Source organism: Canis lupus, chromosome X (assembly GCF_048164855.1).
Source record: "Canis lupus baileyi chromosome X, mCanLup2.hap1, whole genome shotgun sequence".
In the NCBI taxonomy this organism is placed as follows: Eukaryota; Metazoa; Chordata; class Mammalia; order Carnivora; family Canidae; genus Canis; species Canis lupus.
Window position 1 is genome coordinate 111,343,792 of NC_132876.1, and position 22,693 is coordinate 111,366,484.

The 22,693-nt window shown below is 46.3% G+C and overlaps 1 protein-coding gene and 1 long non-coding RNA gene across 4 annotated transcripts in view; one reads left to right on the plus strand and one right to left on the minus strand.

Moving 5' to 3' along the window:
• The window catches only part of LOC140628349 (uncharacterized), a 65,633-nt gene extending 51,453 nt beyond the window's left edge, over window positions 1-14,180 (plus strand). The window contains exons 2-3 of one of the 2 annotated variants that reach the window (XR_012026632.1): window positions 155-232; window positions 14,085-14,180. This is a non-coding gene — a long non-coding RNA (uncharacterized lncRNA). Of the gene's footprint in view, window positions 1-154; window positions 233-6,112; window positions 11,956-14,084 lie in introns of those variants that run through there. The other variant, XR_012026633.1, reaches the window with a different exon arrangement.
• Window positions 1-22,693, minus strand: part of NHS (NHS actin remodeling regulator) — a 346,900-nt gene that overhangs the window by 79,606 nt on the left and 244,601 nt on the right. The gene's annotated exons all lie outside the window — the stretch shown is intronic.

Here is a 22,693-nt window from a genome sequence, read left to right on the forward strand (position 1 = left end):
AACCCCTAAAAAAAAACTTTGTGGGGAAAAACTTTGTGAGGGGTAAAGTGAAGAGGGGAAAAAATCATCGAGGCATCAGACTTACTTATGACTGTTATATTATGTTTGCTCATTTTCTCATATTGTTGCTTAACTACTTGTCCTCTCTTCCCAGGTAGAAGAATCTGGGGAAGGCCGGTTCTATGTGTCCTGCTTCTTTCTGTGTGTTTCCACAGTGGCCCAACCTGTAGTGGTAAGTAGCCCAGTCTACAGGCCCCCTATTTCAGGTCAGGTTCCCTGGAAGTAGACTTTGACGTAGACATTGGTGTGTGAGAAGCTTGGTACAAATGCTCTTGGGGTCAACACCTGCAGAGGAATTAAGCAGGACTGGGCAGAGAGAGAAAGCAACTATGACACAGTTACAGCAAAGGCTTGGCTGGTCCTGAGGAGGAACTCTGGAGATGCCTTGGCTCTGAAGAACTATCCTGAGTCGAGGCAAGGTGACCCGTCATTGGAGTAGTGCTGACCTGGGAAGGGGTGTGCCCTCGGGCAAGGTGGCTCTCTTGAGCCAAGGACAGTTCTCAAAGAGGGACTTGGCTGTGAGCTGCCAGCCACGAGTGCCGAGCTTTGACTAGTGAGTGCTTGAGTCCTGTTGAGAAGGGGGGATATGGGCAGTGCATTAAAGTAACCAGGTACCCCACAGACTGTAGTGACTGAAGGGCAGGGGGAAGCTGATGTGAAATGGAACCCTGAAGGATTGAGCCCACTAACCCATTTCTGCAGGATTGCAGCTCTGAACCTCTTGAGGCAGCCAGGGGCTCCTGCTGTGCTTGCTAAGTCACCTGGGAATGTGTGACTTGCCGGGGAGGAGTAGACGGAGATCAGAAATAGTCTTGTCTCCTGATCCAACTGGTATGCTACTGACTTTTCAGAAATTATTCTTAGTTTATATCTGAGGGCGGGTACTGATACTTTTTAAAAATTGCTACCTTTGAGACAAAGTATGGGAGACACAAGAGAAGTCACACCCTTCAGTCCCCTTTCCTTTCGGGCAGTGACATCTATAGCATCAGTGCTCTCATGGACATAAATGGTTTGTTGGTTTGGGGATGGAGAAGGAACCAAGCATATATATAAGTTTTTTTTTTCCCACTGGAGTGAAAAGAATGGATTTCACCTACATTTTAATGTACAGTCAACTTCTCTTGAGACCTTTGGGAATCCTCACATTTGTAAATACAGAAGCTTCAGATTTCACCACTGGGTAGCCTGTTTCTACACCACCTGGTATTTATGCCCTTGGTGAATTTCTCTGTCCTGGAGTCTGGGCTGGGCCTGTGACGTGTGCATTCTGTCAATAATACAAGATGCAGGCCCAGCCTTGAGAAGGCCTGGAAGCTTCTGCCTTTGCACTCTTTGGGGACCCTAAAACGCTAGGTAAGAAGTCCAGTTACCTTGCCTGGAGAGACCACATGGAAAGGCTGCTTGGAGAGGAAGTCCCAAGACAACACAGAAAGAGGAGTGCAGCCAAGCCCAGCAGCCCAGCTGAACCAAGCCCCCAGGTGGCATACTAGCCGAATGGCTACCAGTGAGACTAGCAGAACTGCCCAGTGAGCTCATCCCAGACTACAGCATCTTGAACCAATAGATGGGCTGTTGTTTCTTAAGCCAGTAAGTTCTGGGGCAGTTTCTTAAGCAACAATAAACAAAACAACCCCAATGAGCAATTACCTGGAGTCAAGTGACTATGCTCACCTTGCCCAACCCCCACCAAGTCACCAAGGTGCCTTTTAACCTTCCACTGAAAAGTCCTTCTCTCATTTGATGGCTGTTTTTCACAAGGAAATAAATATTTTTATTACTTCACAATAGTTACTGCCTACCCAGTGATGAGAAGAACAAAAATTTTAAAAAGTCTCATTGGCCTGTCAGAGCTGGAGGCTTGGGGATGGGGATCCCTCAAACGGGTGTGACCCTGTGTATCAATTTCATATGCTTGGGGCTCAAATTCATGCCTCAGCAAATTTACAGATGACTCCCTGTCATGGACCTTCAAGGTCACTCACTGAGAGAGAAAACTCAGAATATTAAAGCCTGAGTAACAGGGTCTGCATTGATTGGACACACCACAGAGGGCTAGACATGGAGTCCGCCAGATTTGAGATGTAGTATAGTAAAATAATCCAGGGCTAGATTCTGGAGCCAAATTACCTGGGATCAAACTCCGTATCTGTCACTTGCTATCCATAAAAGCTTGGGCAAGTTACTTAATCTTTTTGCCTTAGCATCCTCATCTCTAAAGTGAGGATAATAGTCCCTACCTCCCAGAGTTACTGTGAAGATTAAATGAGCTAATATATGTACAGGACACAGACCAGTAACCTGACTATTCTAAGCTTGACCATAAGTGGTTCTGTAGTAGGAACTGGAAAAAAAATCTCACAAGGATTTTAAATAATGTGAATAGCTGTTTCTAGTGATTATACACAATGAAAGGCTATCCAGAGACTGTATATCAGCTTTCTGAAACTATATCCAATATAATTGGTTCTGATTCCAGCCCTGCCATAAACTAGCTGTGTCACAGTGGGCAAGTGATTTATAACATGAGGATAATGACAATGACCTTGCCTAAAGAGGCTAGACCAGATGGTCCCTCTAGGAGCCTTTTATATCTCTATACCTTTCCAAATTCCTGAGACAGGAAAGGGCAGGTGGAATTACCACCATTTTTAAGATGGAGATCTGTATTTAGCTACATGACTTGTCCAGAGCCAAACCCAAATCCCAGACTAGAGCTTTAAAAAAAAGGGTGTCTTTCACACTGGAGGGCTTATTGCCATGGCACAGACATTTCCCAGTCTCCCTTACAGGTAGATATGGCCATGTGATTGAGTTCTGGCCAGTGGAATATGGGTGGAGAGGAGGTGTGCTACTTCCAGGACAAGCCTCCATGCTCTCTCTATTCCCTGTTGAGGGATGGCTAGATCCAGAGGAAGCCCGGGAAGGACTCTGAGGCCCTATGGGATAAGTAGAGCCACAAGAAGGCATAATACCAGCTTATCATTACAAGCCCAAAGTTGATTAGATGTTATGTGATAAGAAATAAGCTGCATTGTGTTAAACTCCTGAGATTTGGGGCTTGTTACAGTATTGACCTTCGTTGACCCATAAGCTCAGTGTCTCTAGTTGATTGCTGGTTCAGGTTGTGAACTTCAAGAGGAAGAAGCCCCTTCTTGTTTAAGAGCAAGGGATTGTTGACATCTTCTTTGCATAGGCAGAGCAAAGTCAATGACATTTTTATAAAATCTGAATCCCAACTCATGGTCTTCCCATCTATTCTTCTATGTGGGCCAAAGAGTTAGCTACTGGGCTTTTTGGCTAGATTGAATCAGCATCACTTTCACATCTTCCGTAGGGAACACAAAGATGGCGGGAACACTTTAAAGATAAACTAGCAACTGTTTCCAAGTCTCTACTAGATAACTAGAGGAACAAGTGATTTCTTAGAGGTGCTTTCTATTTCCTGGTCTCTTCCTTCCCCTAAATCAAGCTACCTTAATATTTGCCAGTGGTTATACTTACGATCTACAGAAAATAAGGTAAACTTTTAAAAATCAAAATTCACTTTGGAAGGGAGAAGAGAATTATCGAGAAGAGTCTACCTTGAATAGAGCACCAGTGATGGGTATTCACACCTTCCCTCCTAGATTCTCATGCTCTTTAGTTTGTTTCTTTCACTGTAGACAATTAGGCATTTACATTTTTTGGCAATCGCCAATGCATTTTTTTCCAAAACAAAACAAAACAAAAAAAAAACTCTAGTTCAGTCAATCAAGAACAAGAGGAGCCTTTTTACTTCAAGCTGGACTTTGCCACCTTTGCTTCCAAAGAAAAGATGAACATGGGGGAAATGAAGGCTTTTGAAAATAAATAATGGGAGAGGCCTAACAGGCTCTCAGGATCGACAACCCACAGGAATAGACTACTGTGGCCACTGAAAAGTTCTCAGGCCCTTCCTGGCTCCATTCCATGTGGTACCTTCTCCATCAGCTGGGGGCAGCCCCCTTGAGACAGAATGGGCACCTCTCAATTACCTGGAAGAGGTTTGTCACTCAACTGTCCAGGGGTTTCCATCTGGAAAGGAAAGAGTAGCACCCCAGCTACTGTCTGCACTGAGGAAGCTGGTATATGATTTCAGTGCCACCCTGGACCTTTGGGTCCCTCTGTATTCTGCGCCAGACTCCTTTGGAGGTGGGGAGTGGCCTGCTGTCCCCTGAGCACAGAGGAGGAAGCCCCATATATATGGCTAGTTGGAACTCCTAGGGAATGTAAAGCTGCAGGTGCCAATGGCTGGGGCTGGGGAAGGGGTCCCTGTCTGGGCTCCCATCCCCCAATCTTGCAGCCCAGCTGCTTTGGGCCTCACATAGGACTGGATGAGCTACTGCCCTTCTCACACAGACCAGCACCACAGCATCCCTGCCCTGCTGAGGATAGTTGCTGAACTGCTCTGAAGGATATGTGGACCTGGTCTCATGCTGTCTGGGGGCCCAAGTTTGGCTCACCCTCATGCAGCTGGGAAGGGAGACCCCATTTTTGTAATAGTGGGGTCAAGCTAAGCTGCATCTCCAGCCGCAGGGCTATTTTTAGATGCTGTTATCTTTGCCTTGCTCACAAGCAGCTGTGAAAAACAAACTGGTGACCAGGAGGCACGAAACTGCATAACAGAAACCTCATAAAACAGGAGCTCCCAAACTCAAGAGCAGACCACACTATGGCTACAACACCGTGCACCATCATGGCCGGGCCTGCTTAACCTGCCCTTAAGGGGGCACCAGTTGGGGCTTTGCTCTTTCGCTGCCCGCGCATTCCCTGGCCTGGCATGCCCTGGGCAAGTCCAGCTCTGGACCACCAGGTCTGGCAGGGCTATTCAAACAGGCAGCCCCACTCATGCCCACAGATGGTGACCCAGGTGGACAGGTGTGTCAGGGGAGCAGGCGCAATAGGGTTAACGCTGCCACAAAAGGAAGAGCTCCAGCTCTCTCGCTTCTCTCTTCCAGCTCATCCTAACAGTCCATTTGCCTTACAGCATCACAGCCAGCTCCATGACAGTGAAACCCCTGCACAGGCAAAATGTCACCCAAAACCAAGTGGCAGGGCAGGAAAACAGGATGGAGCCCCAAGCTGGATCCCCGACTTCTCCCCAGCCCTCGGAGCTCCCAAAAGGCTGGGCTTCGGGGCACACTCCCTCTCACAAAGCCCTCGAGTCCACATGCCCCCTATAGGAAACCCACCATCAGCCCCTGCAGCCCCGAGAGGCCCCCTCCACTCAGCTGGTAAGGGCCTGGGTAGCCGCGTGGAAAAGTGCCGCCCCGCCCCAGAACCCGGGATGAGGGGCGAGGTGGAGGCGGCAAACTTCAAAGCTGCAGCTGCAATATGCTTAAAATAAAAGAACCCTGAAAGCCAGAGCTGTTCCCCTCGCCCCTCGGAGCTACGCGCGGTGCACCTTGACCGCCTGCTCACCCTCACTCCGCTCGGCCAAGGGGACCTGACTCTCAGACCTGGGGGCGGCGGGGCGGAGGGGGGGCGGATTTCCTCCTAGGCTGGCGCGCGGCGGGGCTGCGGCTCTTGCTTCCTCCGTCCCCCAAGTTCCCCCACCACCCAGAGGTGTGAAAAATTAGTTTAAAATGATGTCACCTGCCCCTACCCCTTCCCCCCAGGCTGGTCCCATCTCCCACACACCCGAGTGGCCTGGGCTGCGAGTCGCGGAGCATCCCGGGGGGTTGCGGTGGGGCGCCGCGCCAAGGCTAGCTTCCCCGGGCGCCCGCTCAGGCTCGGGCTCGGCCCTGGGAAGCCCGCCCGCGCATCGTTCCCCCGGTGCAGAGATCCTACCGCCCGTGCGCCCTGGGCGCGCCGCCGGGCCCCGCGCCGGCTCCCCAGGAATGCGGCCGTCAGGTGAGGTAGGCATGCGTGCCGGCTCCGCAGCGAAGCAGCAGCTGGCTGGGGCGCTGGGCTCAAGATATGCCTCTTCTCCCTCTCCCCGCAAAGGAGAGGCCTCTCGGGGGGAGGGGGGCTTTCCAGCGCCTTGTTGCGTTAGGACTGCATTCCCTCTTCCTTTTGCCTTTTATCTTAGTTTCTCCTTCAGATGCAAAAAGGGAGATCGCAGGAGTCCATGCTCAGCTCCAGCCTAACTCGGTCCACAGGCAGGGAGAGAATTATGAATGGATGCTGCCTTCTGATGAGGAAGTCGACTGGGGAGGTCTCTGCGCACGGCGCGCTCCATCAAAGCCGGGGCATTGGCCCCTCCACTGCTTCAATGCTGCAGGCTGAGACACCTAATTGACCACTGGGAAATCAGGTGCCGGGAGACCTGGGCGGGACGTAGCCCCAGGGCCACGCTGAGATCGAGCGCCTTGCCGGTGTAGACAGCTTCGATTTACAGCCCAGTGAATGGAGGGGACTGCGGCAGCCAAACCTCCCGGGCAGCAGGCACGGTTGCACCAACGCTCTGCAGACAACCGCCCGGCTCCGTGAACATCTCCCAGCTCCGCTGGGCTAAAGGGAACCTGCTAAAAATAATCCGTCCCCTGCCGCCAGCCGCAGTGAGCTGCAGGACTCAGCCCCCAGCCCCAAACTCCGCGGTGCGCGGGAGCCGGCCACAAAGCCGGCCCTGCGCGCTTAGACAAGCCGGGGGTTGCGGAGGATGCTGGGTCCGGATTTCTGGAACCTGTGCGTTTGCTTCTCCGGTAGCGCGACTGCCCGTGCTGCGTGTTACCCATGCCCGGAGTGGCAGTGGGCTCGGCACATCACCAACAGGCTGGACCGACCACGGCTGCTCAGCACCGCACCCCCGCGGCTCCCTTCTCACCTCCCTTGTCCCCAGTCTTTGACCAACAGCAGAAGAATGAGAGACGCTGACGGTGCCAACTCCTCCAGCCCCGGCAAGAGGGAAGCCAGACACTGGTGTGGAGTAGGTGCCGGGTGTGTAACAGGACTAGGGCAGCCCCCAGATTGTAACATTGCGTCCCTTCCCCCTATTCATCTCTGGTGGCTGAAACCTTGCATCCTAGATACAACTCACTCTGCCCAGGCTTAAAAACACTGCAAAGACAATGCCTTCACAGTGATGAACTGATCTCCAGGGAAGGGTGATTTACTAAGCCAGCTGTGGGGTTGAATCAGGGTTAAAAACCATGGCATTGTGTGCCCATGCCTTAGGCTGGTAGGTTGTATATATAACAACAGCATGCAGAAGAGAAAAAAGCCATTTAGGGCCACTGCACCACTTATGGGATATACCCTAATATATAACAAGGGGGAAAAAAAACAGTGGATGAAATTATCCAAAGATGCCTTGTGGGACACAGTTTTTGGTAATCTGTCTTGATGCCTTGGAAACCCATTTCAGAAAAACTTGACTATTTTCTGACCAGGTCATCTATTTTCAAATAGGGAGGTTTATGCCCTGGACAGATTTACATGTGTGGGCAGTACTATGTCCACGAGGCCGGTGACTCCTCCATAATTCACAGATTGTGGTGAAACACTAACTTGCCAAGGTCATAAGAAATCACAGGGTTTGCATGTGCACTGGTAGAGCATTTCCTAATTGGCATTACTATGAATTATGATTGTGGTCACATGAAATATCACATCGAACCCAAGTTAGTCTGGGTTGGCTGCTGTCCTCCGACCCCACTCACACTAACCTCCTTGGAGGGTTGCCAGCTACCAGGAAGGTTAGAAGATCTGGCCGGAGTCCCCCTGAAAGATGGTGTGGCTAGGACAGGAAGGTTGAGGAGGAAAGAAGTGCTGTGGCCACTCCCCCATGAGGATCAGAGGAGAGCCATGAACCCTACAGTTTAAGGGCTAGGTAGGCAAAGGAGAAGAGGCTACCAGAGAGAAAGAAAGAGATGAGTCAGAGAAGCAGGAGACCAGGAGGGAAGGAGGGCCCTATCTCAGAAATCATGGGACAAAAAAGTTTCAAGGAGGCAGCATGATTGAGAATGCAAATGTCACTGAGAGGTCCATGGGAACAGTTTTGTCCGCCAACAGCCGACCTGTGCCCCTTAGACTTCAGGAAGGCCTGATGGAGTGGACACTGATATGAAGTATGGGGTGGATGGGAAGGCCAGCCAGAGCTTCTGAAAAGAAAAGAGAAGTCTTTCCCTTAGACTTGCTCATCAAAGGATCGGTGGCACCAGCAGCATTTGGGAACCTGTGCCACCCACACCTGGGAGAGGTGCACAGTGAGGTCTGGAGATCCGTGTGTATTCACAAGCTCCCAGACCCACTCTACTCGGGACACTGGAAGTCCCACCAGGGGACTCAAACTGGTCAGGCTCTGAAATGAGAATTTATGTCTAGGTGAGCAAGATGGTGAGCTCATAGGGAGCTGGTGGCCGAATCACTAACCCTGTATCCCAAGAGTTGAACTGTGTTGCTCCGGGTTTTTGGGGCTGCTCTGTCAAGAGAGAGCCTTGCCAGCACTCCCTAAAGTAATGGAAATGGCCACATCTTCCCCTTCACATTGATCTTTACAACACCGAGGTTGTTATTAACAGTGATAATGAAAATAAATGATATAACTAGATAGTTTGCACGTGAATGAAGTTTTAGCAGTTCCCATGGTGTAGAGGGGAAAAAAAAAACAAACCAACAAACCGGGTTTTTGTCCCAGGAAGACCTGTGCTTGAATCCTAGCTCCTCCACCTCTTAGCGGTATGGCCTTGGGAAAATGATTTGACTTCTCTGAACCTTGGTTTCCTCATTTGTAAAATGCAAACAGGAATACCTAATTTATAGGCTTATTAGGAAGAGTAAATAAAAGATACAAAGCACCATGATGGTGCCAGCACATAATAAAAGCCCAACAAAGGCAGTTCCTTCCTGTTAGAAGTCTTCATGTGCATGCTCGTCTAGTAGTTTTTCTGGGGTCCCTGTCCCCTGAAAGGTGGTTAGAGTACCCGATGCTTCCCATGGCTGAGGGCTCCAAAGGAAGCACATACTGAACATCTCTTAGATGCCAGCTACTGTGCTACGTGCTGGCCAGGAGAGCAGGGTCTGGGCCCTGCTGGAACTGGCATTTTAAGGGCAGAGTTTGCATCCCAGTGCAAATGGGTATCCTACTTGTTTTTATTGGAAGCCAAGGATACCCAGTCTCAAGAAGAAACAACTGCAAATGTGTCCTCCGTAGGACAGTGATCAGTAAACTGGTTCTGCTGTAAAGGGCCAGACAGTAAATAATTTAGGCATTGTGGGCCACGCAATCTCTGTTGAAACTAGTTCACACTGCTGCTGTGTGTGTAGCTCAAAAGCTGCCACAGGCGAGGCATAAATGAATGGATGTGGCCGTGTCCCAATAAAACTTTATCCACAACAGCAGGCGGCAGGTGAGATTCGGTCCGTGGGCCACAGTTTGTCAGCCTATGATCTATACTGTGGCTCAAGGCATAAATATTCCCTTTACCTGGTACTGCCAGGAAATACGGAAGTCTCCATAGGTGATTTTGCACGTAACTAAAGTTTATCCAAACACGAGCAGTTTCCTGAAGCCCCTTGTTATTTTAAAGCCTATTTTATACCTTCCCTGGAAGAAACTGGCTAGTTAGCTGTTCACCAGACTGTCTCTGCCTTTCCCCCACAGCCAGCTTCCCTTGCAGTTAGGTGCAGCCACATAACTGAGTGCTAGCCAATGGAACGTGGGCAACGGGGTGTGTGTCTCCAGGCCGGGCCCATAAAACTCCTACCCGTTCCTACACACACTCCCATCTCCCTCCTGCTGGCTAAACACAGGCGCTCTGTCGGGTGGTGGAACCCCAAGATGGAAGGAGCCTTGGTACCCAAATGACTGCATGCTGGCCTGCATTAGACTGCACTGTGAGAAATAAGCCTCTGAAATGTTGGGGATTTTATTACCAGAATTTAGCCTACCTTGAACAATTCACTTTTCCTATCTTTTTAATCAGATGGTAGGAAACACAATTTAATGCTTTGGTGACTACTTAGGGTCTTTATTAAGAAGGCTTATTATTGGTCTCTATGGTAACACATTTCAAAGACTCCTTTTTGGGTTTCCAAGCTCTTTCCCTGATATTTAGCTCTCCACTGTCATTCCTCTTTCACCCTCCTTCTAGCTCCTTCCCCGTGGTTTGAATCCACAGTGAGCTGAAGAAAACAGACACCATGGCTGAGTAACATCTGTTCATTAAACAAGAGTTACTAATGGTCTGAGCAAGAACCTAAGCAAGGTTCTTAATGAAGTTCACGGGCTTGCTCACAACTATTTGCAGCCTTCGGAAGCTCCCTTCACTGACTTTCAGCCTCAGTGCTGTGTTCTAGAGAGCTGAAGTTATTGGAAATTCAGCATCTCTGGAATCAGTGTGGCATTTCAGTATTATCTAGCCCACAAACTTTCAATTTTTCTACTAGTCAGCCAGGGGGGATCCATGATAAAGATTCTAGTTCCGTGCCTTGACGTTCATGGGCTAGGCAGCTTTCGAAATACACTTTCGGATTTTTCTGCACATAGATTAAGCCCATTATATGCTCCAAATCTGCTTTAAACTCACCTTTTCTGCTTAATTATTCTGTGGACACCAAGAGATATTAGTTAGCTCATAGCTTATAGGAACTAGGAGAATTGACTTGAAAAGGCTAAATAATTTTATTCTTGTTCCAGAGCTGGTATTACCTTTATGTCTTGGGCGATTTACCAAGAAAACTGAGCCAAGCTTTGGACCTGGTCTTTGGATTATTCTGAGAGGTGGGGATATGGTCCTCTCCCAGCATGAGGCAGGATCCAGGAGAGGAGTTGGTAGGGCAGATCAATGAAGCAGGGATTGGAGGAAGCAGACAGAGTCCAGATACCTTGACAGTCTGATTTTACTTTTTTATCAAAAGAACTGAGATAGCTGTATTTAAATGATCCTCTTGGTCTGTCTCTTCATCTATGAAACAAGGAGGGTGGAGATGATCTATCAGGTTTTCTCTAGGTCTGTCATTCTGGAAGTCTATTGTTCTATGAAACCTGGAACCAAAAATCTTTCTGAAATGATTGCTGATCATCAGTGCTTAGTTTCTCTTCCCATTTCTGCTGATACTCCAGAAACTGACAACTCTACACATAAACTTTAGCATCTGCAAGGGCAATAATATGTTCTGTGGTCTGCGCAGGCTGGGGAAACCTTTTGCCCCAGCATGACCTTGTTCGTGACCTTGGGGATCTCAATTCCAGCTCTACGCTCTACCATACGCACCCTCTCCTCATGTTCTTGGAGGCTGGCTTCCCTACTTTATTCTCCCCAGCTCCAGTGATGGAAACCCAGGTCTGCCTCCAAAGCTCACTTCCCTGAAGCAAGCTGGATATCCCCTTCATGGCGATGGGCATGGCAGAGCCTTGTCTCCCATGTCTCCTTGGCAGCACGTTACTCCTACTGTTGCCCCGCCACTGCTCATAAGAGACCCCACGACTTCCAGAAGAAATCAGGGCTATAAAATGGCTCACTCGTTCATAAGGAGCTATGTGTTTATTCATATATATTTTATATCATAACAAATGTAAATTAATTTCAGGGTGCAACTACCCAAGCTAGCATCTATATGGCTGCCTGTATAAAATTTCTCTCTCAAAATTCTCTAAACCATCTGGCATAAACTACTGTATTGTGACCTGTTAAAATAAGTAACAGCTGTGATAATCCCTCCCGATTTATGGCAAGCTATAAAACTCTGCATATACTGGCAATGCATATAAAATAATAAATAAAACCATTATCATTCTGTGCTGTCTTGGTGGGAATTATGATGATTTAGCCAAAATGGAGCCCTATGGAATGCATCAGAGGAGAAGCAGAGGTTTTGCCCAATCTGGCCCCCTCTAGCCCCCAAAGACCAACTTCACTACGTAGAGTTCTGAGATGTTTGAAAACTTTACCACTGTAAATGCATCCTTTCTGAGAGAACATTATTCCATCCATTGCTACCCGACTTCTATTATTTCAAAGCTTTCTTTTCTGATGGTGGGTTTCCAAAATTCCACAGTATATCCAGACTATAAAAAAGACAAGCTATGCAAAACTCAAAAATGTGAAATAATTTGTAGCACCAAAACTAAGAATCATCTCGGGATTGTTAACTGTAAGCGTATGTTTTTGCAAACACTGCCAAGATCCCAGGTTGAAAAAGACTATATCTAAGTCATCTTTCAAAGATATGCAGTACGTGGAAAAAGAAAAGCCAGTATCTGGCAGGAAAAGGGACTGGGCAGGTTTGATTCTGTGTCAAAAAGAGTTACTATTACCACTGCCCATAAATTTCAAAAAATTAAGGAGACAGGGATGGAAACGAACATGACATGGCTGTTCACTAGGTGCTGGGCATGGTACTATATCTCATCTAACCTTCGCAACAGCTAGACACCTTAGGTATTATGCCTGTTTTATGGTTGAGGAAATTGATGCTTAGAGAGGTTAAGTCACTTGCCCAAGGCAATCCTGTTAACAAGTTGGAGAGATGGGAGTTTGAACTCAGGTCTGATTCCAAGGCTCATGCTCTCTCTGTGTCACCATATTGTCTTGTGGACAGCTGTTTGCAATCTTTTTCTGCCATGATCCACAGTTGATAGATAGTAGGTCCATGAAGCACTCGCTGTCATGGCCAGGGGCAGTTATCTCCCCTTTGTTTCCCACTTCTAGAGTCTACTTGAATGCAACTGAGAGTTACCATATGGTAACTCTGGAGTGGAAGAACTCCAGATCTATTTTCATTTATGCATTTACAAAATTTGCAAATAAGGATGTTTGGTTAGTATGATAGATTTCAAAAACAGCCATAGTACTTGTTAGCTCTTCCCACCAAGAGGTGGAGGTCTGCTCCTCTACCTGGAATCTGAGCAGGCCTTATGGCTTGATTTGGCCCACAGAATGTGCTAGAAGTAGCACTGTATGTGTTCTGAGCCTGGGCCTCAAAAAGCTTTACAGCTTTTACATTTGCTGATCTTGGTACTTACCGTGCTTACTGCCACTCTACCAAGAAGCCTAGGCTAGCCTGATGGATGATGAGGCACATGTGGTCCAGCTGCTCCCCATATTCTGGCCCATTGCTTGCTAACTACCAGACATGTGAATGAGGCTACCCTAGGTCATCCAACCCCAGATGAATGACAACAGACAAAAAGCAAGCCCTGCAGAGCTCAGTTGAGCCAACCCAGAGCATTAGAATCTCCCATGAATTTTTAAGCCACCAAATATTGGGGTGATTTGTTACACAGAAAGGGTTAACTAAGGAAGTTATTTAAAATAAATTTCTACAAAAATAATTAAAAATAAAAAAATAAATTTCTAGCCACATGTGAAAATAAATATAACTGGTTGAGAGTTATTGGTTTGAACACAAATTCCACAAACTGAAATGAAGTAAAATAAAAACAAAATAAATCCCTTTTGATAGCTCCAAATACTGTCATAGCTCAAAGTCTTCACATCATCTCAATCACGTCCCATGAAAGCACTAGCTCATGGAGGCTTCCGACAGACAGCCTTCATTCCCGAAGCCCACCTTCCCTCCTCCAGTCCTGGACTTGTCAGGCTGATGTTGAGTCACATGGTTTTGGGGAAAGAATCACCAAGGGTGAGTGGCCCAGAACCACCCTCAAGAGACAATCAGTGGAAGAGAGGGAGAGATGATGTGCTTAAAGACTATAAATGCCAATGCACAATCCCAGAACCCCTCCAGGAAATAGAAGGGCAATGTGCCATGGAGTAAGAGGAGCTACAGTGTTGTTAGCATGTGGTGTCAGTCTTGGAATATTCAACAACGGCAGTCATGCTGTCTTAAGAAGATAGGGTATCCAAAGCCACAGTTGGGAGAGGGAAAGAGATATCCACCCTCCTCTTCCTACACACTCGGGGAGACTTACAGATGGATGAAAGCCCTCAAAAGGAAGAAAGGAATAATTACAAACTAAATTAGGGCCAAATTGAACTATCTGAGAAAGGAAGAAATAATGGCTCTCAACCTTGCCTGTATGTTGCAATTTCAACAGAGTGGAATCAACTCCTGCACTCTTCTTAATCACTACATTAATTACTAACTTTATTTAATAGGAAAAAATGTTCAGCATTTGGAATTGTCACCAGTTTCAACAAAAGCTGTCTCTTTTGAAGAAAATGCTGGTGAGTAACGATTAGTTCATTGTTCGGCTCTCTTCAAATATGGATGCTTGGGCTTGTTTTTTCTTATTTTCTTAGTAAATGTGGGAACCTTTGAACTTTGAATAATTTCTTTTTCCTTTCAATGCCTTCTAGTTATACAAACAAAAAAATAATTACAGGGGCAGTCTTTGCATCTATACGTCTATGGTTTCTTTCATTTGGTATTTACACTGCTGAGTGAATGAATGAATTTAGTTCATTTTGCTTCTTGAAGAAAATGTATGTAATGAAATGGGGTCCATTTTAGTTGACTCTGGCAAGGTTTTTAAGGAGCATATAAAGGAGAAGGAGAGAGAAAGTAGCCTTCTTTGTAGTCCTGAGAAAATATGTTGGTCTGTACCCCAAACAGTTTTTCTACATTTGTGGTTAAACACACACTCATTATGTTCCAGAAAAGGGGATGTTTTACTGAAACACTTTATGAGTTTAAAAAACCCCTCTCTACACCAGTGTTTGTAGTTTCTCCCAGTTCAGGCTTTGAACTTGCTTTCCAACAGCTTTTCCCAGTCTGAGAGAGAATGTGGCCACGACACTGGATTCAGGCTCTAGGCTGGGACCTCCATGAGTTACCTTCCAGGTGGAATCAAAATTGAAACTTCCAGATCGGAGCAAACATAAAAATAGTATTACATGTCCAATCGGTAGGGAAGATTTCTTCATTTAAGGATGGGGTCAAATTGAACAGAAAGAAAACTGACCAGGTGGGGAAAATCCATGGTCCCTGTGGTATAGCAGGAGCTCCACTACAGAAGCCAGGTAGACAAGTCCACCCTTCTTATCAGAAGCCCTCTAACCACGTTCTACCACTTGGAGTGTGGTGTGGAGGAGAATGGAGGCATGGTTTGGCCTGTTCTTGAAGGGTTTGGGTTTAGAGTAATTAATTTCTAAGAGAAGGAAGGGGAAACAGTGGGAGGCTTTTGAAGAGTAATTTCATAATAAATGGGTCATGTGTTAGCAAGTTGCTTTGCACATAGCAGCTCCTTTACTCCTAAGTATTTCTTTTTGTCCCCCAAGTTCTTACTTAAGTTCTAGGTAGTTAACATAAAGGGCAATATGAGTTTCAGGGGTAGAACTTAGTGATTCATCACTTCTGCACATCACTCAGTGACCATCACAAGTGCCCTCCTTCGTCCCCATCGCCTGTTGCCCCTTTCCCCCTCCCCCTTCCCCTTTGGTGACCAGCAGTTTGCGCTCTGTAGTTAAGAGTCTGTTTCTTGGTTTGTTTCTCTCTTTTTTTCCCCATGTTCATTTGTTTTGTTTCTTAAATTCTACATATGATTGAAATCATGATATCTGTCTTTCTCTGACTTATTTCACTCAGCATCATACTCTCTAGCTCCATCCATGTCATTGCAGATGGCAAGATTCCATTCTTTTTATGGCTGAGTAATATTCCATTGTATATATACCACATCTTTATCCATTCATCAGTCGAGGGACATTTGGGCTCTCTCCATAGTTTGGCTATTGTTGACAATGCTGCTGTAAACATCAGGTGCAGGTGCCCTTTCAAATCTGTATTTTCGTACCCTTTAAATACCTAGCAGTGCAATTGCTGGATCCCAGGGTAGTTGTATTTTTAACTTCTTGAGGAACCTCCATACTATTTTCCAGAGCGGCTGCACAGGTTTGCATTCCCACCAACAGTACAAGAGAGTTCCTCTCATAAATATTTCTTAATAAGATTTCTTAAATTGATTTCTCAGAAGGAGAAACAACAGATGGTTCAAGTGTTCATTTGTCTCAGAGAGGTACCACTTTTAGGGTCATAGAGATGCAAATGTCAGTAGGATTTGTAAGAATGATCTTTTCTGGCCTCCTGGGAAGGCTATTACACACCCAAGGTAGCCTGCTGCTGCTGCTGCTGGTAGAACCCTGGGAGATCTAAGGGAAAGACCAATTGGAGGTCATCCCAGCCCACTCCAGTGATTCTGGGATGTCACTTTGTGTCTCTGACTTTAGCCTTCCTTCCCCTATCCCTCTGACTGTGAGCACTAAGCCATAATACTGAAGCTGCAGGATGTGGGGATTTGACACATGAATAAAGTCCATCTCTAGCCTTGGACTGTCCCAGAGTTCATTTGTAAGTTTTTCTTTTTAATTTAGGACACAGTTTCCCATGGAAAAGAAGTTACAAATGGCATTTAGAGTTCCAGGTTTGACCATCAAGACTTATTTCTTCCACAACATTGTTAGGGAGATATGCATTTGCAGTGAATGAGAGTGGAAAACAATACTGGTATCAGGACAGTGAATAAATGTTAGCACATCTCAAGAAGATGGTTTTAAAAATTAATTTTAAATGCTGACACCCCATAAAATGTAAGACTAACTAGAGAAAGAGTAGTCAGCTGATAGAGACCTTGGAGTCTGCAACTGGAGTATCTGTCTCTTTAAGGATTAATGACACTAATTCTTTATTATGCCCAGTATCACTAGAAAGAGTCACTCATTCAAAAAAAAATATATTTTGAGTACCTAAAATCCTCTGGACAATATGATAGCAGAGATGAAAGGCCTAGTCCCTACTTTGAAGGAGCCCACAGAATGGCCAACTAAACAGACACTATACTACATACATGGTTTTCAGAGGGACTCACACATCCTCCCAAGGTACACTGTGTTGTGCCTGGGGATTCAGGGAACCATAGGATAGAGGTTGAGGGAGCTTCCTGGACCACTAGCTTTACTCAGTAATTGGGGGAAGATTATTTTATATTAAATAATGTAGAGAATTGTGCTAATTTTATAGGAATGTTGAGGATGATGCACACGATTGTAAAGAAACCTTAATATGAAAAAAAAAAAAAAGAAACCTTAATATGTACAGGAGGCTGTTTTGGCCATAACCAACTGTACCCATGTCCTCCATCTCCACCCTTTGGCTCAGATCCCCTAGGGGTACTAGTTCATCTTCTGCCCTTGGAAGTACCACTAAGATATAGGCAGGCACAGCATATGAGCTATGGAAATGGGGAAGTCTGGGTGATTTCAGGAAAGGCTTCCCAAGGAAGGTGATGCATAAGTCAAGGCTTCCAAACCAACTAGGAGTTGGCCAGGTGAAACAGGTCATAGGAGCACTCTAGAGAGAGGACAGCATCCACAGGCCTAGAAGTATGTGAAAGGGCATGGTGTGATGAGAAAATGCAAGCAATCTGGTGAGACTGGAACACCCACCGGACTGGTGCAGGAGATTTCAGACACACACGCACTGTCATCTTAAAGCACAAGAGAGGATGATGAATGAGCCTAAGACTTCTATGTTCTAGCCAACAGAAAGTGCTGTTGGCCCAGGGCGGCTTGCTGGCTATCTAGAGCAGGTGGCCTTCGGAAACACAGGCAAGCAGATGGTGGTCTGAAGATGGCCAAGTTTAGAAATAGGATTTTGTAACTCCAGGAAGAGCTGTTATCATATCTGCTACTTGTTACTTTGCTCAGAAACTCCGAACAAGATAAAGTATAATCCCTACCAGTATTACCTCACCAGGATGCCAAAATTAAGAAATTAGACGACAAACTATCCTTTTCCCCCACTGGAAAACATCATCTCTTCTCACTGAACTGCCAGTACATCCAAGCAACGATGTGGGCAATTCTGCATTGTAACTTCGTGACCTGCCACAACCTCTAACACTGGTTAATCCATCACCTTTTATGATCCCAGAAGACATTTACAACCCTCTCCTAGGAAATGAATATTTGAACAACACATCATTGATAAACATTGCTGAGTAATAAATATATCAGTGATAGGCAGTCAAGTTAATTAGCAGAAAGTTCTAGAGTCATTATTGGGAATTGAAAGAGAAGGTAAAAGACCTTACCTTCCCCCACTCTATTTTCTCAAGACATAGGACACTACTGGTTCTGTCCCTTGTCTGACACCTCTTCTAAGCTCACAGTCATGTATTTTGGTGGGGGCGGTCTCTGCTGATTGGTTTTTGCTCCCTCAGATCAAAACTAAGTTCCCTTCTACTTTGGCTGATATAAGCAGAGACTGTAGCAGAGGCCATAGTATGTCTTTTAACATTTCGCCTGTATGACATCCTTAGAACACCACCCTCCGGTGAGTTTGGGGGCCCTCATTTGTAAACCATCGCAGGTGGTATCACTTGGTGGTAAACAGCCGGGATATGGAATCAGACAGACCTGGGTCCACATCCTGCCTTTGCAACATCTGAACTCTGATCTTGGGCAAGTTATGTTAATACCGCAAGCCTCCTTCTCCTCACCTATGATACAAACATATAACTGTGCCTGCCTCAGAGGGTTGGCCTGAGGATCAACTAGGACAGAGTCATTAGCATAGTCCTGCTGAGCATGTAATAAGGGGTCATTAAATGACTTTTAATATTAAAAGTATTGGCCTTCCCCAACCACTGGACCCAAAGCCTCCTCAGCCCCAACTGTTAATAGACAAGCTCCTCTCAAACACGTGATACTGGTCATTTATGATGCAGAAGTACTTAGCCTTATATCTTCACTGGCACACTTTAGAAGAAATAAGTTTCCCTGCTTCTTTCCAGAAACACCTTTCCTTTGTGACCTGAATGAAACCACTGGAGGATCAACAGATTAGAAGAAAAAAAAAAACCCAAGTGAATATTTTTTTGAAGTTTCTAAAATAAGTTGTTGGAAACAGAGACCCAAGAGAAATGATAGCATAAGCAACTGGTTTTATGTTTACACCTTCACTCAAACGCCCACCCACTACTGAAATTATCAGCCAGTATGTAAGATGTAATACTGAGAAATGGAGTAGGGTTAAAAACATCTTTTGATACTTGGTTGAGTCTACTTTCATTTTGCTGGAGGTAAACTGATATTAACCAAAGTAGGCCAAGATATGAAAGATGAGAATCAGCCTCAGAAAAAGTGGGGTCAGAGTAGAGGGAACAGGGTTTTATTACCAGGGACGGACAGCATCATTTGCCTCCAAAGGACCCTGAAGGCTCTGCTCACACACTTCCAACACTGGCTCCTAATGATGATGACAATGGTGAGGATGAGGATGACGGCAATGGCACATGTTTATTCAGGCCCTATCGTGTGTCAAGTGCTGCACTCCATGCTTTCGTTTTATTACATCATTCAGTCTTCACAATAAGCCTAGGAGATTTTGCAGAAGAAACTGCAGCTTAGAGAGGTAAAACCCCAGAACACTTCTGGCTAAGAAATTCCTCCCCATCCATCAAAGCCTACCTCAGATCTCCCCTCCTTCTGGAAGCTTCCTTCCTTTCCCTCTTCATCTCCTCCATCCCCCACTCAGTTTTCCATTGACTGTTTTGCAGTCTATTTCCTTCCTACCTTCCTTCCTCCCTCTTTTCTTTTTCTTTCTTTCTTTTTTCTTTCTTCTTTCTTTCTTTCTTTCTTTCTTTCTTTCTTTCTTTCTTTCTTTCTTCTTTCTTCCTTCCTTCCTTCCTTCCTTCCTTCTTTCCTTCCTTCCTTCCTTCCTTCCTTCCTTCCTTCCTTCCTTCCTTCCTTTTCTTCCTTCCTTCTCCTCCTCCTTCTTCCCTCTCTCTCTCTCTCCCTCCCTCCCTCCCTCCCTCCCTCTCTTTCTTCTGGACACCTGGAGATGTAGTCACACATGTTAGTTTTGCCCGCTCTTTCACCAAGTGCTGCTTGGGCCTCTGGATGCGGCTCTATTACCTTAAAGGTAGGGAAAGTCCTTAGTTTTGACCCAAGTTCATGGCAGGGTGTAGGGCAATTCTCTACCTCTAGAATCTGATCTGGGCCTAGACATGTATTAAATTGCAATGAACTGGATTTTGAGGCTTTCCCAAGTTTCAGATTTCATAGTTATTTTGTACTTGTTACTCTGGACCAAGGGCAGAGAAACGTCACTGTCCTACAGAAAGCTCCACACACAAGAATGTTGGAGAACGGGAAGTCATTTTTAGTCACTGAACTCAAAAGCTTCCCTTCTTATAGGAATCAAGGGTGTATCTTATCTCCCAGTTCTTCCTTCTGAGTCCATCAGTGGCTGGGCCTGCCACCCTCCTATAAAAGGAGAGTAGACAAAGAGAAGCAGAATGTGATTTGGTGGCAAAGAACATTTTTCCCTGGGAGAAAATGGAGTGACTTTTAGCTTATCTGCTGTCACCTTGTTAATGTGATCATTGTTCTTCAAAATAAAATCTCCTCTCCTTACCCATGATGTCTTTCGTGTGAAAAAATTTTTTTAAAGCTGCAACTAAATGGCGAGAAAAGAGGGGTAGACGGAAGAAAATGAAAGGCTAATCAAGAGAAGCTACAAATCAACTTCTCTGCAAGGAAAAGCACTCAACATACAATTATCTTAATTCTCCCAGGTAGCCATTTTGCTTGCTTTCCAAGGTAGGTGTAGAAAGTACTAGAAACCTGTGGCTCCCTTCATTACCCCTGGCTTTCAGAACAGCAGCTACAGGGCTGCATGGGTTGGGATGAGTAATTTATCGTCCATTTAAGCCAGGGGCTCTGTGGCTGTTGATGTGTGCCCCTGGCCTGTTCTCAAGCACATCCTTATTTCAAAATTAATCATCCAGCTCTACCTTGCTGGTGAAGGTTTCCGAGGATAAAAACTTAGATAGAAGAGGGAACCTAGTTGTTAATGGCCAGATGCCATCCATGGCAAGCGTAACACAAAGCCAAGGCAGTGAGAGAAGCGTGATTTACTACCCTATCTTGAAGAATAAATCAAAACTTCCTCTTTGTTCCATTGTAGGGTGGGGGCAAGAAAGGGGCAAAGATAACATTCCTGCGAGACCTCCATTCTTCAAAGCTGAGGAAACATTTGCATCTTTCCTTTTATTGACATTTGGCCTCTGGAGGCCGAAGAACCAGTTCTGTGTTTCAGTTGTGAGAGGATATAGCTGAGATTAATTCCCTCCTGCATCTCCTTTCTGCCAGTGGTTGTCACCACACCCACGGGCAAGGAGTGATAGCCACACACAAGGCCAGCTCCCCTCAGGAGAGTGGGGTTTCTCGGTATTCCTGCTGACCCAAAAAGAGGCACCCGGGAGGAAGGGAGCCATGCTACCCAACAGAATATTCAGAAGCACAGGTGGACTTCAGAGGAGACTAGAAGACTCTGCCTTGAACACAGACAAGTAATTTCCACCCAAATTCACACAAAGAGGGGTTGTGCAGGACAGAGTGTTTGGGCAGCAGACTATAGTTGCTTATCGCTGCGTGCAGCCTCATCCCTTCCTGCTGTGCGTGTCTTCTCTGCCTCCCCACCCTCCAGACTTAGAGAAGGTAAGAATCAATCCAAAGCAAATCATCTTAATTTTATGCAAAATACTGGCTCTATCAAACATGTTTCCCTTGGGATTAGAGACCATGTACTTTTTAAAAAAAATTTTGAAGATCAGATCAGCAAAGTGACTCATGCTATCATGTTCTAAAAAATAGAACAAAGTAAGACCAAACAGAAAAACCCCACAAACAAAAATCCACCCCAGACTTGATACACCTTAACTTATTTACCCTAACAGAGTCAGCCCAAAGTCCCCTCCATCGACCTTACACGGCCTGCCACACCACCCCAGGAGGGACGAGTTGGTCCCTCCTTCCTGTAGATGGGCCCCAAGGTACGGTGTCCAGCCTTTCCGGAGCTCACAGGTCAGTGTCCTCCTGACTCACGAGTCCGCAAGGGCAGAACTGTGTCTTAGTCGCGTCTGATGCCTGCAACGGGGCCCAGTACCCGGCAGAGATGCTGCTTCATACAGTTGAGCTCCCCAAATGCTGCCCCCTTCAGGGACAAGACCAGCAGTCAAGGCCCTACAGGGTGGGAAGCAGCCCAGGTGCGTAGCTGGGAAAGAGGCCAGGTCTGGGACAGGACAGCCCAAATATTCTACTGAGGAACACTCCACAAGAGACAGGGACGAAGAAACTTCGGAGGAATTTTTCAATGGTGAATTTTTGTGTCACGCCGACTTTCTTCCTGGCTCGTCTCAGCAGGCTCGATCCAGCGTAACACTTGGCTGCACGCCCTCCCCTAGGTACACTGTTGGTATTTTCATGTCCCATCTGCTAGTGCCTCTGGAGGACATCAGGATAAGTGGGTTGATCCAGAAAGGACACCCACTGTCCTGGCCCTCTGCCTAAGACATGCAAATGGAGAACAGCTTCCCAGCCACAGAGCGTTGCCTGTGCCAAAGGCATATTACTTTCAGCACGACGCTTTCTCGTAGCTGCTATGGACTGAGCAGCTAGTGAGCGTAGTACGCTCCGTCCTTGGCCTGCATGCTTTCACTTCGTGCTCACTTAGGGAAGACAGAAGGCAGAGAGTCCCGTCTCCGTTTTAGAAATAAGGAAGTTGCCATCACGTGACTGGTAAGTGGCAGAGTAAGGGTTCAAACCCAGATCTGCACACACCAAAGCCACTTCCCGCACACCGTGCTCCAAACCTAACTCTAGCGGATGAAACTCGTAACAATAAGCCCGCAGAGTAAAACCAGTGGAAATTACCAAAGCTGTATTCCTGAGGTAAAGTTATAGCTCTCGGTTTTCAGATCTAT